This window comes from Poecilia reticulata, chromosome 7, assembly GCF_904066995.2.
Source record: "Poecilia reticulata chromosome 7, P_reticulata-male-v2, whole genome shotgun sequence".
Taxonomy (NCBI): Eukaryota; Metazoa; Chordata; class Actinopteri; order Cyprinodontiformes; family Poeciliidae; genus Poecilia; species Poecilia reticulata.
In genome coordinates, this window is record NC_088836.1 from 212,836 (window position 1) to 229,170 (window position 16,335).

Below are 16,335 nucleotides of genomic sequence, written 5' to 3' on the forward strand. Positions count from 1 at the left end.
TACATTTGCAAGAAAAATTCTGTGGACCAGAATATTTGTGCAGGAAGTCTAAAGGCTGAAATGATAAAAGCACAGTACCGTCAAATAAAACATTTTGGGGACTTTTTCATAAAAATTAACTTAGATATCATCATGAAACTCAGTATGCCTCATTCAATGAGCACCTATTAAAAACAGCCTACATTTGGAAGTTAGTCTGAAAACTGAAAGTATCTACAGATTTCCAGAGCACAGCATGGTCTCAGAGAAAGGTTGATGAGGAGGGTTAACAGGAAAATGAAAGGAAAGTCAAAACGGCACCTCCTCCTGTTAAAAACTAACCTCACACATCATTTGAAACAAACTTTTCTGTGTTCAGAATCTCAATTTCATGCGTGCCCTGAGGGCAGTACCAGACTACAATTTTAAATATTAAAAGTTCACTGTGTGGATTTTTTTATTTGACTATTGAAATGAGTTAAGGAAACACGAACCACAGCCAGGAGTAAAATGTGACTTGGATGACAAAGAGGAGACTGCTGGGCTCTGTGCTTCAATGACAGACCAATTTTCAAGCTGAATTGAAATCTACTGAGACTGCAAATGAACAGAACCTCTCACATTGACGATTCGCCCAGAGAACGCTGCATTTTGAGAGTTACTATTTTAATTTATGTGCAAGCACCCAAAAAAACTGTAAAGTTTTGACAGCATTATGAACTAAAAAGGTAGCTAATTGGCCACCAAAAAATGTTATTTCACATTTTCTTCCTACTAATTAGTGAAACTTTGGGCAGGACATTTTCTGCACCTTATTTTTGTCATGATCCGTGTTTCTATGTGTTTATTTTTGAGTTTCTGTGTGATTCTGTTCCCTGTTAGTCCTGTCTCTGCGTCTTTCCCCGTTGATTGTCTCCCAGGTGTGTCTCGTTCCCGTGATTGCCCCGTGTGTATTTAGTCTCCCCTGTTGTCTGTGTTCTTCGTCGGGTCCTCGTCTATTGATGTCACCAGTCTCCGTGCTGCCAGTTTTCCTCGTGCTGTTTCCCTGTTGTTCCTTGTTGTAAGATCTTTGTCATTAAATTCATCATTTTCACCATAATCTGGGCCTAAGCGTCATCTCCTCACCACTACCAACCCCACATCCTGACAATTTTCTCTTTTGAAGAAAAATTCTCTTTATTTTCTCATCTTTTTGCATAATGTGGTCATTAACAAAAAAATGTGGAAAGTCTGCATCATTTCATAAATGAAAAAGGCCTGATTGCCAAACAAAGAAAAATTGAGAAAACTCATGCACAGCATCCATCCATCCACCCATTTTCTTACACCCTTATTCCATTGGGATCAGAAGGGGTGCTGGTGCCTATGTCCAGCTGTCAATGGGCGAGAGACAGGGTACAGGTCGCCAGTTCATTGCAGGTAAATATTAAATGTTGCCCCTCCCAGTCCCAGACCAAAAAACACACATCCATATTTGCCCTGAACCCCCCTGTATCTGCGTTAAATGGTCCGTTCCTGCTTAGCGCGCTTGACTGTGACGTTTTCAGCAGCAATCAGTATAAGACAAGAACCTGTGGCAGTTTCTATGCTGCCTAGAAAAATAATAGTCAAGTTTTCAAAAAAATAGAGATATGAGAGAAAAAGACTAAAGTATCTATTTGTAACCCAGTTTTTTTCCAAGAGAGGTGAGTGTGAGATTATCAACCGCTTAGCATAGCTAGCTTTGCTACAGACTAGTGTTTGCCTCCATAGCATTTAATGAATTAAAGAAAAGAAATACCAAGATATTCATATATTTAACTTGTCCCTGTACCTTTTACTTGACAACAGATGAGTCAGTCAGCAGCTGCTCTAATCCCCGATACCAACATAAGCCCCTTACCCAGTGTTGTAGCACTCCAGATCGGTCTTGGTCTTGATACCGGTCTCGAGACCATTTTTTGATGGTCTCGGTCGAGTCGCATTTGGTCTCGGTATTGTCTCGGTCTCGGGCTCTGAGGACTCGGCATTTTATTTCAAGACCGGTCGAGACCGCTACTGTGAAAATATCACTAAACGTACAGCATACTGTCCAGTTTATTTGTTAACATCTTTGTTTTCAGTGGATGCAAAACGCACCGATAAAAATCCAACCAATAACGTGACTTGCCAATTACGTGTTTATGTTTCTGCCCCCTCCGTCCCCACCTTTCACTCGCGCGCGGTGGTCCAAGACATGCGCAGTGCTTTTCTCTCAGCGGCAGAAGATCTGTCTAATCGTCAGTAATAGAATAGCGCTGCATAAATTATAAGAAATCCGATGACCACAGCTAACTCAGCAGCGCTTCGCTTTCACAGACAGTGGGGACTAGGTCTAACATTTTTCGTCACTTAGAAAAGTATCTCAACGAAAGGTAAGCTCTGTTGACGTGATGTTAGCAAAGCTAGCTGTATAGAGACACATAAGCATTGTGTTGAAAAAAAAGTTGCCATTGCAGGGGGGGCACGGGAAGCCGTCTGGATGAAAAAGAAAAAAAAAACATGAACCCTGTATGCGCTGGGTTTTTACTTTAGAACGGCCAAGTCTGTTATTCCTCTGTCAATTTGATACAGTAGGGGTTTCCACACTAACCATATCTGTGTCCTCTGTCACTTTTATCAGCAGGTAAAACTGTTTAATCCGTTGTTAACATGTGGTAATCAGGTTTGCCACCTTTAAACGCAACATATGAGCGCTACGACGCTGGGTTTACACCTGTGCGGCAGCGAAGGAGACCTGCTACTGTGCGGAGTTGCACAGTTGTGTTAGAACAGGGGCCACCAACGCGGTGCCCGCGGGCCCCTTGTCAGTCGCCCGCCGGGCAAGTTCTAAAAATAGCCATTCTCATTAGGGAGCATTGCCAAATAAATTATGTAATATTTTTACATGTTTACAGAATAAACAAAAAAAAGCTAATTATAAAAAAAATTTAAAATGTAAATTTTTATGCATAAATGTTATCGGAGGGCAGCAGCGCCTGCTGCTCGCTCTCTGCTGACCTTAGAGTGGGAGCAGCTCTAAGGTCTTTTTTTTAAACTTGAAGTAAAAAAAATAAATAAATTCAGAAATTTCAAAGTAATATAAACTAAGCAGTGACTGTTCTTGTTAAGTATTTCTGGATTCCAAGTTTGTAAGTTATAATTCTAATTCTGATTCCATTTCTGGGCTGTATAATATTGCTCTAAATAGTGCGTACTCCACAATTTGTGATATTACTAATAAACTAAAATAATCTTTTTCTGGGTTAAAGAGGGAGCACTCCACCGTTTCTAAAACAAAAAAGAAGAATGGACACTAGGGCAGGTGGCAACATTCAGACAAAACAAAGGGGCAAAACAAAGACAGGAGTGAAGGCGGTGACGTCAAAGGGCCATGAAGGAAAGTTACTGAGCACCCTGGTAGAGTCTGATAAGGTGTTATTTATCTAGGAATGTCCTTAGGAGTGTTCAGCTTCGCAACTCCATGGATACAGGAGGGGGTGAGGAGGGAAGCGCGTTGTGTTTACATATCTTCGAGGAGATTAGTGATATGCAGCCCTTCCAAGGCCACACGGGGCAAGCCAATTCATAAACAGAATGTCTTAGGTGGGGAAGATTTTAAATTTCAATCTTCCCTAAAGTCTCTCCGATACATCTCAGTACCCAATCATCCAAATTAGTTTGGTCGTCCCACTGAGCCGAAACTAGTAACTTCCCCAAGATCGATTCCATCTGGTTAGTGAGTTTTAGAGTCCTCGTCTCTGTCCACACCAACAGTCTGAGTGTTCGCTAGTTCGGCCAAGTCCGTCACAAATTTGTTGATAAGCCAGGAATCCACAAGCTCCAAACAGCAGAAATCCTGTTATGAATAAATCCTGGGTGAATCCCGCCAGGTGTGTCCCCGCAGGACAAGACGGCTCTCCTGTGCCCAGACTTTTCGTCAAAAATTTGATCAATTGCATTGAGAGATCGGTTGACCAGATTGTAGATTTGGATAATGTGCAAAGAAAGGCTCCAAAAATATAGAAAAAGACGGGACAAAAACAGAGCGAGCAGGGCAGGCAAGGGCAGGGAGGGAGCAAAGTAAAAAAGAGAGAAAAAACTAAAACCTTCCTCTTGGTTCTGATTGGTTGTTTTTGGTCAGAACGGTGCATTACTTTAGCTAGCAATAGTAGTTCAGGGAGGAGGTGGAGGAGATTGATTTTTTCACAGATTATGACATGGTGACAGCTTTAACAAATATTGAAAAAACTTATTTTTTTTATTAAAGTGACATACTGCAGCTTGAATAAAATGCAACTACATAGCATTTTTTTTAAAGTCTGGATTATTTTATGTATATTTTGCACGTTGTCTGAAACTGTTGCAAGTGGGAAGAGACATTTCAATGAGATAAAACCAATAATAAAAAATGTAACAATTTATTTGCTGTATTGTATGCAGACTGTTGCAGGTAAAAATCAATAGCAGCAAATATTGTGATAGTATCAGTATTGGACCAAAGAAAGCAAGGCAGTTGCAAGCCTTTAAAATTATGATGCTTTTGATGGGTCAGACAGACTCAAGAAACTGTAACAGTAGTTGCGCGAGGGGGCCAAATCTAATTTTTTGTCATGGGGCCCAAGATTCCTGGCAGCACCCCTGCTGACAACATGAAAGAGGCAAAAATCTCAAAGAGCAACACAACACATTATGAAGAAGAAGCAGTCTACAAAGTGATTTACTGTGGTGACAAATATTATCTATAAATAAATTAAACATGGAAAACTGATACATTTTTCAGGGGTACAGATGTTACTCCAAGCCCTGTTTAGTCTGCTGTAATCAAATCAAAATCAAATAAAATTTTATTTGTATAGCACATTTCAGCAGCAAGGCATTTCAAGGTGCTTCACATAATAAAAAAAACTGCATGTGGCATTGAATAAACAGTAAGAAAGAGAAAGAGATATTGAAAAAAAAGATTTAAAAAAGCTAAAGACATTAAAACCTGCACCCCCTTTTAGGACTTCAGTTAAACGTCGTTTAATTGGGATTCTAACCCTCTGGGACATTAGTCAAAAATGTCATTTGACAAGGACTCCAACCTCTAGGTTTTCAGTTGAAACGCCGTCAACTGGGACTCCAACCCTCTGGGCTTCTTTCCTAAGGACTTTTAGTCAAAACACCGTTTGACAAGGACTCTAAACCTCCAGATTTTTAGTCAAAACGCCATTTGACAAGGACTCTAAACCTTGTCAAATTAAAATGTCTGATCATCTCTGACCTTATAGGCATCAAAATTAACCAGGGTGCCAAAACTTTTATGAGGGTGTGAGTATTTTTAATTGGTCATTTTGCTTTGTTTTATCATAGGAAGCTACCCTGAGACTCTTAAAGTCCTGGGATTAACTTTTGCATAAAGTTAAGTGAAGCTCATATATACTATACTTATTTCCAAATAACATTACTTTTTATTACATATTTAAGAAACAACAAAATCAAGGTTTAAATACCTTTATTTAAAGTCTGATAAATACTTGTTCAACAGCAGCTATGTGTGCAAAGAACGAATAGAAGTGTCTGCATATAAAACAGTTCTAACAGGAAATGCAAGCAGATCAGAGATGCAGCAAGAAGAGGCCTAGTTGTCTCGGTTCAAGTACTTGAAGGATGCTGTTTAAATTTACATAAGTCAGTTAAAGTTCAGCTTTTTAACACCTAAGAATAAAAATAAGATATCAGTTAAGAACATCTGCTGATCGTAGAGGAAATATTGACACCCACCCTTGCAAAATGTGCAGTCAACAAACTCAAAGATACATCTCTGACACATGAGTAGATCACACCTTTTAACCTTTTGGAACATCTCTGATATTTATAAATATCACACTTTTTTTATTTTGATTGAAATAATGAACTTGGTTGTCAGATGTTTCTCGGAATTGAGTGATGTAGATGTCTAGCAGCTAAACGTTTTCCAGTCCCCACCTGCGCGTGTATGGAGCTGTATAAAAACAGGATTTTTCTTAAATTGAATCAGAACTCACTTTGACTGCTGTTGAATGAGTTTTCCATCTGCAGATGATATTAAAGATTTGTTCCTTGAAACGTTTGATTCTCAGCAGCCTTATTTTGAAAAATCATCTTTTTTAAGATTTTTCACGCCACAACCTCCAGATCTTTAGTCAAAACACCATTTGACAAGGTCTCTAAACCTCCAGATTTTTCAGTTAAACGCCATTTAACTGGGACTCTAACCCTCTGGGACTTTAGTCAAAAACGCTGTTTGACAAGGACTCCAACCTCTAGGATTTTAGTTGTAACGCTGTCAACTGGGACTCTAAACCCCGTAGGACTTTAGTTAAATGTCGTTTAACTGGGACTCTAACCCACATTTTCTACGAGTGGGGGACAGTACCCGCGCCTCTTAGGGGGGGGGGGGGTGAGGGAGGGGGTTACATCATTAAAACATAAACAGTGAGAGAGAAATAAAAAGAAATTAATAAATAGATAAAAAGTAAAGATAAAAACATTAAAAACATCGAAGACATCAAAACCTGCACTCTAACCCTAATTTAGCCATAAGCAACTCTAAACAGGTGGGTTATAAGTTGAGATTTAAAGGCACCCAGTGTTTCAGCTGTTTTACAGTTTTCTGGAAGTTTGTTCCAAATTTGTGGTGCATAGAAACTGAATGCTGCTTCTCGTTTGGTTCTGGTTCTGGGGATGCAGACCAGAAGATCTGAGGGGTCTAGACGGTTGGTACAGCAATAACAGATCTTTCATGTATTGTGGTGCTAAACCGTTCAGTGATTTATAAACTAACAACAGTATTTTAAAGTCTATTCTTTGAGCTACAGAGAGCCAGTGTAGGGACTTTAAAACTGGTGTTATGTCTCTATCTTCCTGGTTTTAGTGAGAACGCGAGCAGCAGTGTTCTGGATCAGCTGCAGCTGTTTGATTGATTTATTAGTCAGACCTGTGAAGACGCTGTTGCAGTAATCAATGCGGCTAAAGATAAACACATGGATGAATTTCTCTAGATCGTGCTGAGACATCAGTCCTCTAATCCTGGAGATGTTCTTCAGGTGATAGAAGGCCGACTTTGTGACTGTCTTAATGTGGCTCTGAAGGTTCAGGTCAGAGTCCATCACTACTCCCAGGTTTTGGACCTGATCACTGGTTTTCAGTTGTAATAACTGAAGCTGTGCATTGATTCTAGTTCACTCTTCTTTATGTCCAAAGATAATAACTTCAGTTTAGTTTCTGTTCAGCTGGAGAAAGTTTTGGCACATCCACACATTTATCTGTTCTAAGCATCTATTCAGCGATTGGATGGGTTCAGAGTTACCTGGTGCCATCATGATGTAGAGCTGTGTATCGTCCGCGTAGTTATGGTAACTAATCTTATTTCCTGTTATAACCTGAGCCAGTGGGAGCATATAAATATTGAAAAGAAGGGGTCCTAGGATTGAACCTTGAGGTACCCCACATGTGACCTTTGACATTACATTACTTGTAATCAAAGTAATTCATTTGCCTAGAAAGTTTAGATTGTTTGTGTGAATCAATAAAACTCTGACGCAGACCAAACAGCTGACTCTGGTCCCCTAAAAACTCTCACTTTAACCAAAACTTCAGTTTGGTTGAAGTGAACTCTGGTGTGGTTCCAATGCACATGTGAATATCAAGCGAACCGGAGACCTCTCCAAAAGCAGGAAGTGGACTACAGCACAGAGCATTCTGGGTAAATACAACCAAAGCAAACATGCTAGCCTAACACTAGCAGGAGAAGTGGATTGTGGTCTTTTATTAAAGACATGAGATAAATTCTACAACCACTAAAATCTGATGGTTTTACATTTTGCTAAGAAAGAAGATGTGTTCAGTGTCTTCTAAGCTTTTCATGTCATTCTTGGTGCAGCACCCCCACAGTTGAGGAGGAGAACATGTTTTCAAAGAGTGTGACTTGTTTGACTCATTGCAGTGCGAGAGCAAGCTAGAGAACAATGGACAAAATCAGCAGAAAGAACACATAAGATCAGATCTAGTGTAACCCACATGACCAACCACCTTCCCTTTAAGCTCTGGGATCCTCATGTGTATTTCCTCTGATTTTCCACTATGCTGCTGCTCCCTGTTGGTTGTGGCATTGGTTGTTCATAAAACAATCTGAAATTTCCAAATCGACTCATCATTGAACAATTTAATCCCTAAAATTTGAGGATCTGCGGTGAGTTGTTAAATACCATCTGACTTGACGTTGTATCTGCAATAATAGCTCCGCTAATATATCCGCTGCAATACTCACCAGGTTGGGATTCGTTGACGGCTGGTATACCTTCCTGATGAGAACAAGTTAACATTGCATCCACCTCCTCCGACAATCCATTACTCGACGGCTAAACCACTTAGCATTAGCTACCAACTCAACAATCAGTTGCCCACATCAGTTCAGTCCACTTACTAATTACTTACTCAATGAAAAGTCACACTGTTAAAGCCGAATTAAAGACCACACCTTTAATGTTTAAAGGCGTCCCCTTCAACTTTAGATTTGATTATTTTTCATGGTTTCTTTGTTTGTTGCATTCCATGCTGGTGCAGCAATGAAGTCTGGTACCTGATATGATTTTGTTTGTAGCTACTTTGATCAATCACATTCTTAAGTTGATTGATTTGATTTATTATTAGTTGTTGTTTGTAGCGACTGCTAATTACTTTATTTGAGAAATTTTGAACTTGAATTATGAAGTGCACTTTTTAAAGACTTTTTTTCTTCTTTCCTATTTTTATGAAGTTGTTAATACATAGCAAGTACGTATTTAATTGTTTTTCTTTTTTTCCCCAATTAGCTTATATAAATATACCATTTATATATTAACTTAATGTATGTTTTCTGGCCTTTTAGGTCAGGTTTTTTTTTCCCCCTTCATCGACTCACTTGATGACGGAGGATGGCGAGCTACCCACACACCACCTGGTGGTAGGAAAACGACCAGGAAAACCACACAGGAAAACCAAATGACACTCTTCACACAGGAAAACCATACAACACTTTCCACACAGGAAACAAACTAAACTCTAAAGGAGTATTAAAAGGAAAAGAACTATTCTCCCCTTGTTCTTGGACTTCTTTTGAACTCTATTTGGTTTTGAAGTATCACTGATTATTATTATTATTTCTTTGTTGGTTTGTTTGTGGGCTGCACAGTGGCGCAGTTGGTAGAGCTGTTGCCTTGCAGCAAGAAGGTTCTGGGTTCAATTCCCAGCCCCGGTCCCTCTGCATGGAGTTTGCATGTTCTCCCTGTGCATGTTTGGTTTTCTCCGGGTACTCCGGTTTCCTCCCACAGTCCAAAAACATGACTGTTAGGTTAATTGGTCTGTCTAAATTGCCCCTAGGTGTGAGTGTGTGTGTGCATGGTTGTGTGTCCTGTGTGTCTCTGTGTTGCCCTGTGACAGACTGGCAACCTGTCCAGGGTGACCCCGCCTCTCGCCCGGCACGCCAGCTGGAGATAGGCACCAGCAACCCTCCCGACCCCACTGAGGGACAAGGGTGAAAGAAAATGGATGGTTTGTTTGTTTTTTCCCCCTCTGTTTCTTTTGAGCAATTTATTTTTGTTTAGTTGCTATTATTATTATTATTATTATTATTATTATTATTGTCATGGCTATTTGTGCAATAAATAGCAATATAAACAAACCTCTTTGCATCAGTTGCATCAATTACCCACCCAATCATGACTCCATGCCGTACCTACTTCTGATTCTACAAAGTGGTTAAAACTAAACCTTGCAGTCAGACCTGCGCATTTAATAAAAACGTTACACTAGACCTTCAGAACCATATGAACTATAGCAGTGATCATGGTTCATAAATCAAGGAGAAAAAGAGTGACCTAGATAAAGTCCAAAATCGCAGTTGTGGAAAGATGTTGAACAGGTGTGTCTTGCTCAAAATCCCTTCATGTTTATTTCTGTTTCCATATGGTCTGGTTAGTTTACAGGCTTTTTCTCTTATTAAATCATCATTATTATTAGTGAAAAATCTAAAAATATGTAGGTGTGACAAAAATGAACAAGAGGAAGCTATCATAAGGTAAATACTCTATAATGGCCTTATGTTTTTTTAAGTATGAATCATGCATAGTTGTGTTTAAATAAACTTCCATAAGAATACTGTGTGAATTTCCAGCAGCTCAAACACACAGCCGGAATATTCTCAAGGTGAAGCGATGGGATTTTCTGCAAAGAGCTTCACAGAAAAACTCAGGACGATTCGCAGCGGACCCCCTGCCCCTCCAAAAAAGGAGTTCTTGTTTACATTTATGAAACCCTGTGCAGGAGTTTCCTGCAACACTTTATGTGGTGGTGGTTATATTTCAGCAGATTATTTGGAAACCTGAGGGATTGCATTTAATTGTTTTTTTCTTTTAATATAATTCAGCCTCTACTGGTGTGTTCAGTAAACCTAATAGATGTTAATAACGTTGCACTTTTTAGATACTCAAGCTTTGATTACAATGAACTGTTAGAGGCTATCAGCTGATTTGAAGAACAAATGATACAGCACAGATTATTCATTTGTCATTTTCAATCAGCTACTTGTGAAAATCTTCTAATAGGAGGGAGATAGCCACTTAACAATCAGTCGAGCTGCATTAAAACATTAGAAATATGAGGCAAGAAAAACAAATCCAATCTAAAACTAACTTTTTTTCACATGTAAATGTCCATAGAAAGAACAGGCAAAGAATATTTCTGCGATTCTTTTCAAGGTGGAACTGGAAAACTGAGATAAAACCACTGCAGGCTTCCTTCATCTTTGTAATGAGCAGGAAAAAAGAGAGCAACGTTTCTTCACTTCCCTTTTTATATTGTACAGAAATGTGCCTGAGAGGGCAATTCAGGTTGATGGTGAAATTAAATGAGCTCGGTGAAGGCAGAACAGAGAAGAATCTGTGGCAGCAGTTCATGTCAGGTCAGTCCTTGGCAATCACCAAGCGCTCGCCCTCCGTTCTGCTGCCTCAGCTCAGCTCAAAATGCTCTCAGAGGTTCATTAAGTGAGCATGAAATGAGCACCCTACTAGCAAAGGCTGAATGGGTTGTTGATCAACACGAATGACTCATAAAATGACCCAACAGTTGTGAGCATCCAGGTTCCCACAGTGACCTCCTTTAAGAGCAAAATCTGAAAAGATAAATGTGATATCTGCAGTCACAGCATCGAGATGTTTAAAAATCTTATTATGGAAAAAGACACGAGTCAATTAACAGTTTTTTTGTTACCGAAAGTGTTACCTTCAAATTGGCTTTCACTGTAGTGTGAAAGCAGTAAATGAAAGCATTTCTGCTCTTGCTGTTTGCTTTTCTATTAACTAAAAATATCAAAGGAAGTACACTTTCCTAAATTTCAGAAAGAAGGAAGCTAGCTCTGTTTTTCTGTTTCCTTTGGGTTTTCCCTCATAGACTTTTGTGATCAAAATATTGCATATTAAAATTTTAAAGTTTAACTGAGTGGTAGTTTTTTTTTTTTATTCTGGTTTTAGTGCTTTAATAAAATTTAAAAATGTCCTTGTTCTTTATATTACAACTAGAGTATTTAAGTCATCCCAACATAGCTCCTCTATTAAACCTTTAACAATTTATTTATCAGCAACTTTAAGCAGCAGCTCCTATATGAGTCTAGAGTAGCGGTTCTCAACGTGGGCGGTACCACACCCCGGGTGGCGTTCAGAGGACGGAGGGGGTGCTGGCGGAAATTTTTACAAAAGGGGGGCGCTGAGATTCCTCTGGGGGCGTTTGGTCGAAGGTAAACTTTACACCTTAATTGCACAACAATACCAGTTTAGACTTTGAGCAACTTGGTAAAACTGTATTGTGTAACATTAAATCATGCTTGGCTGCAACTGTATCGATGGCAGCTCTTCTTCTATTCAGTATTTGTTAGCTTCAAGGGCGTAGGACGAGTCTGTCATTGGGGGGGACGTATATCGGAAACCTGACAGATGACCTGACATGACCCTTGTTTCAGTAACAAGTACCGTATTTTCCGCACTATAAGGTGCACCGGATTATAAGGCGCACCTTCAATGAATGGCCTATTTTAAAACTTTTTTCATATATAAGGCTCACCGCATTATAAGGCGCATAGAATAGACGCTACAGTTAGGGTTGCCGCCTGTCCCGTATTGAACCTATACGGGACGCGATTTGTTCCATACTCTACAAATGTGGATGTGTAATAATAAAGAAGTGGTCCCCGAGTACTTTATATAGTAGGCTGTCCCAGTCATTGTTTCACTCACGGTGTTGGTGTTGCGATATTGTGCCCAACTGCTTTTTGGATAACACAGACCAACCGACATGCTGCCGCCGCAGTCTCTGTCTTTCTTTCGTCAATACCCCAGGCTTTAAATGTATAGGGGCTGGTCCCTTGGTCCCTAGTCGAAGCACCCCGGATGAATATCTAAAGATTTCCTTTGTTGACATTCTTTATGTCAACAAAGGAGGAATATGTCAACAAAGGAGGAGGAGACCCGAGCCCTCCGTGACTGGGCCGGGGCGTGGCCGGACGATGGTCACCCTTCTCCGTTCGCGCACAGCATGTTCGTGGAGAATGTGATCCTAAATTACTTGCAGACGACCTGATTATCAGGTCGGTAGGTAAATAGGTCAGTCAAACTTTATTAACAAACCAGCGTTCTGACAACTATCCCAGCATGCACCACGCGCTTCGGCGGCTGCTTACCGTAATTGCTAGACCTGTTGTGGCTCAATATTTTTCCATATATAAGGCGCACCGGTTTATAAGGCGCACTGTCGGTTTTTGAGGAAATTGAAGGTTTTTAGGTGCGCCTTATAGTGCAGAAAATACGGTATTCTAACATGTTACTATTTACAATCCAATAATCAGATTAAAGTTATGCATAGTATAATGACCGTCATTCCAGGATGAACACTCACTTTAGAATTTGCCTCACAACTGGCAAGCTAAATACTCTGGTAGCACAGACAGGCTACCAGATTCTGATATATCTTATTGGTCAAAAGACATTTGATTATTGGTCAAAATGCACTGATATAAATTGACTGGTAATTGAATTGGTTCTACCTCTTTCTAAAACCAAAGTAGAAAACAGCTAATAAAATAGGACTCGGCAGTTTTAAACTCAATACAGCAGTATGACCAACAAAAATAAAATCTAAAAAACAAGTTTTGTTCTTCTTGAACATCTCTCTACATCAGTGCAACAGTTTGATCTACAAAATAAATAAAAATGATACTTTTCATGTCTAACAGACCTTTAGCTCCTCACTGTTAATTCAGTCTCACTTTCCAGCTCTGCATTCAGTAACTTACCAAACATGAGCCATAAAAAACACTGAAGCAAAAAGCCTAAATGTTTTTTTTCCCTGTCATTTTCAGCCGCAAACATTTAACTAAAATATCTACGGATATGTGTTACTGTCTCTGCTTCCCTCTGACTTTCTGCAGCCTGATGTTCCTGCATGGATTCATGTAAATACATGACAACAGACACTACAGTAATGTACAGTGTCAGAATGTGAACTAAATATAAAAAGTATGTTTTTATCATACAGAATGAGAATTTAAACAACTTAATTTTCAGATGTATACATTATTATACATCTCAACTCTATTTACTGTGTAGCAAAAATTTTCATTAATTTATTTTTAAACCTCTCCTCAAGAACTTTTTTTATTGTCTCCTAACCATTACCCTTAGTGTGTAAATGATTTTAAAAATATTGAAAAGTTGAAAGAAATCAACTTGACATCAGTCTTCACTGATGACTGATGTCTGGTTTTATTGAAATTAATATAATTTTTATATCTTCACACTCTGAAACTCCACCTGGCTCTCCTATGTCTTCCCTGACCTGCTCCTCTCATAATAAAATAGTTTAGTTTATTTAAAAATTAAAAACAGTTAATACATATTTCAATAAACTAAATGAAAACCTCTCCAGAGCTTCTTCACCTTTCTTCAACATCTAAATAATATAATATAATATAATATAATATAATATAATATAATATAAATACATGTTAAGTGGTCGAGTATGATCAGCTGTTGCTCATTTTAAATAATAAAATCATTTTGTAACAGAAAAGGTGTGACGATTGCAGGAGTGCCTAAATGTCAAAATATATTGTTTTCCAGAAAGGGAGATGAACAGTCAGATAAGGCTTCTGCATGTTGGTGTTCCCACTAAATACTGAATGTGCCCAGTTTGGGTTGTCTGGGCCCTTTTATCGCAGCCTGTGGGGTTTTCCCTGACTGGGAACGAGAATACAACCTGCTGAATGTGACAGGTAGCCAATCAAAAAGCGGGTGACGTCAGAACAGAGGGGAATCCCAGACAGCTGACATATTGCGCAACTGAGAGTCCGGTGGATGTCGGAGATGATATGTGGAAATGTTTAATATTATATGTAAAGGTAATTATTATATATTTTTATTATGTTTATTCAGTTAAAAATATTAACTATGAAAAAACATTCACCTCCACATAGTGCAGCAAATAGAGCGGCTGCTCCAGTCGTCTTTTATCCACCGCCTTTTCTTTTTGTTACGTCTTTTATCTCTTAAAAATACTCCACAAACTATCACTATTGCTTCTACATCGTCATCCGCGTTTGGTTATTCTAAATTCCTGCTATGTTGGGGGTTTTACTGGATTATCCTCTGGAATCGGTTCGTGTTGCTCCTGCCTTGGACACACGAACCGATCAAACCTGTTGTACTTTTATCAGCTCTGTGGTCACAGAGGTTTGGAGAATCGGCCGACAATTCTTAAATCTTTCCGTCTAAACCAGACTTAAGACTCACAAGCTCTATCATCTCCTCTCAACCACTGCCCAAATGCTCTGACTCTGGTCGCTATGGTAACGTTTATATATTCCTTCAAAATAACAGAAGCGCCACAAAAACGAACTTTCGTGAAAATTTTAACTCACGATAATGCCTAACGGGAGCCCTGAACTTGTTTCTCTGCAACGAGACGGTCCCATCTGGGAGTGATGAGAGACAACGACACCTGAAGTGTTGCTTATATCCACAGTTTGCTTGGTAGCTTAGAGACGTGGTGAAGCAGCTTGAAGCTTCATTCCCTCATTAGCAGCCGGTCGCCGCATGTTACGGAGAGCGGGCTTCTAATGTGGGACTCACCTACCGGTCCGGGATAAATCCATTCTCCTGTCTCTTCTCTGGGCCTTTTCCCCTTTGCAAAGAAACTTTCCAAAGACATCTGATCTGCTTCTTACTCATTTTGCTGCTTCTGGGCTCAGTGTTGGCGCGCAAGTAACCAGACTTCCAATGATTCACTTCCTGCTAAAGAGCCCCCTGGTGGTTGAAGAAAAATCCACATATAAACGATTTAAAGTCCGGAAAATACGGTAAATGAAAAAAAATCTGAATGCTCTCTGGTCAATACCAGAGAGCATACCTGAACAATTTCAGGGGGCCGGACCAAATGTGGAGGCGGCCGTAGTTTGGGGACCACTGGTTTACCTCATTCAAACAGAGTTTCTCTGACTCCTCCGGCTGCTGGCTTTACTCTTAGCCGGTCAGAGGGGGCAGGGGTAGGAGGGAGCAAGCGCTCTGCTGAATGCGCTGTTATGCGCCTTCAAAAAAAAAGCATGACAGTGGAAGATTTTAAAATTTTTCGCAACTGCTGTGAAATTATGGGGAATGGGGGGGGTCGAATGTGGCTCTCTCCAATATTGGGGGGGACATGTCCCTACCCATCCCACCCGCTTCCTACGCCTATGGTTAGCTTTTGGCGCAGCTCCGCTCCTGCTAGTAGCTTCACCTCGTCAATTCAGCGTTACATCGGCTGATGACTTGCTGTGATTCACTTTGTCTAGTATGTTTGTACATATGTTTTGGCAGTTCTGTGATCATGTTAAGCAGCAACTTATATTAAAAAGTGTTTTATTTCCGTTTGAAGGCTGCCCGCTTCCATGGAAGGACAATAGAAAATCGCTCTTATAAACATGTAATTACTAAAATTATGATACCCTCACTGTGTATCCCTCTGAAAAATGAACCCATTTAAATAAAGAAATCCCTCCATGGGTGATACCACGATAGAGAGCGTTCATTTTATAGAGTTAACACCGGTGCTGCAAGTGGTCTGGTATGAAACGGGTGTGAGAGAACAACGGTACCACAGCACTTTTGAATTTCAATAATCAGAATACCAAAATTGTTTCCGTTGTTCTAAAAGGTTTATGTCAGAACGCTGCGCACCATAAGGGGTTAAAAAGAAAACAACGCGCACATTGGGAGAAGTGGACAACTAGATGTGAATTATGGCATAATAAAAGAGAATCCGACGCTAAACAGT

At 39.7% G+C, this 16,335-nt stretch overlaps 1 protein-coding gene across 4 annotated transcripts in view; it reads right to left on the bottom strand.

Annotated features, from left to right (window-relative positions):
* The window catches only part of tafa5l (TAFA chemokine like family member 5, like), a 201,153-nt gene that overhangs the window by 122,558 nt on the left and 62,260 nt on the right, over positions 1 to 16,335 (bottom strand). The window lies entirely within an intron of this gene.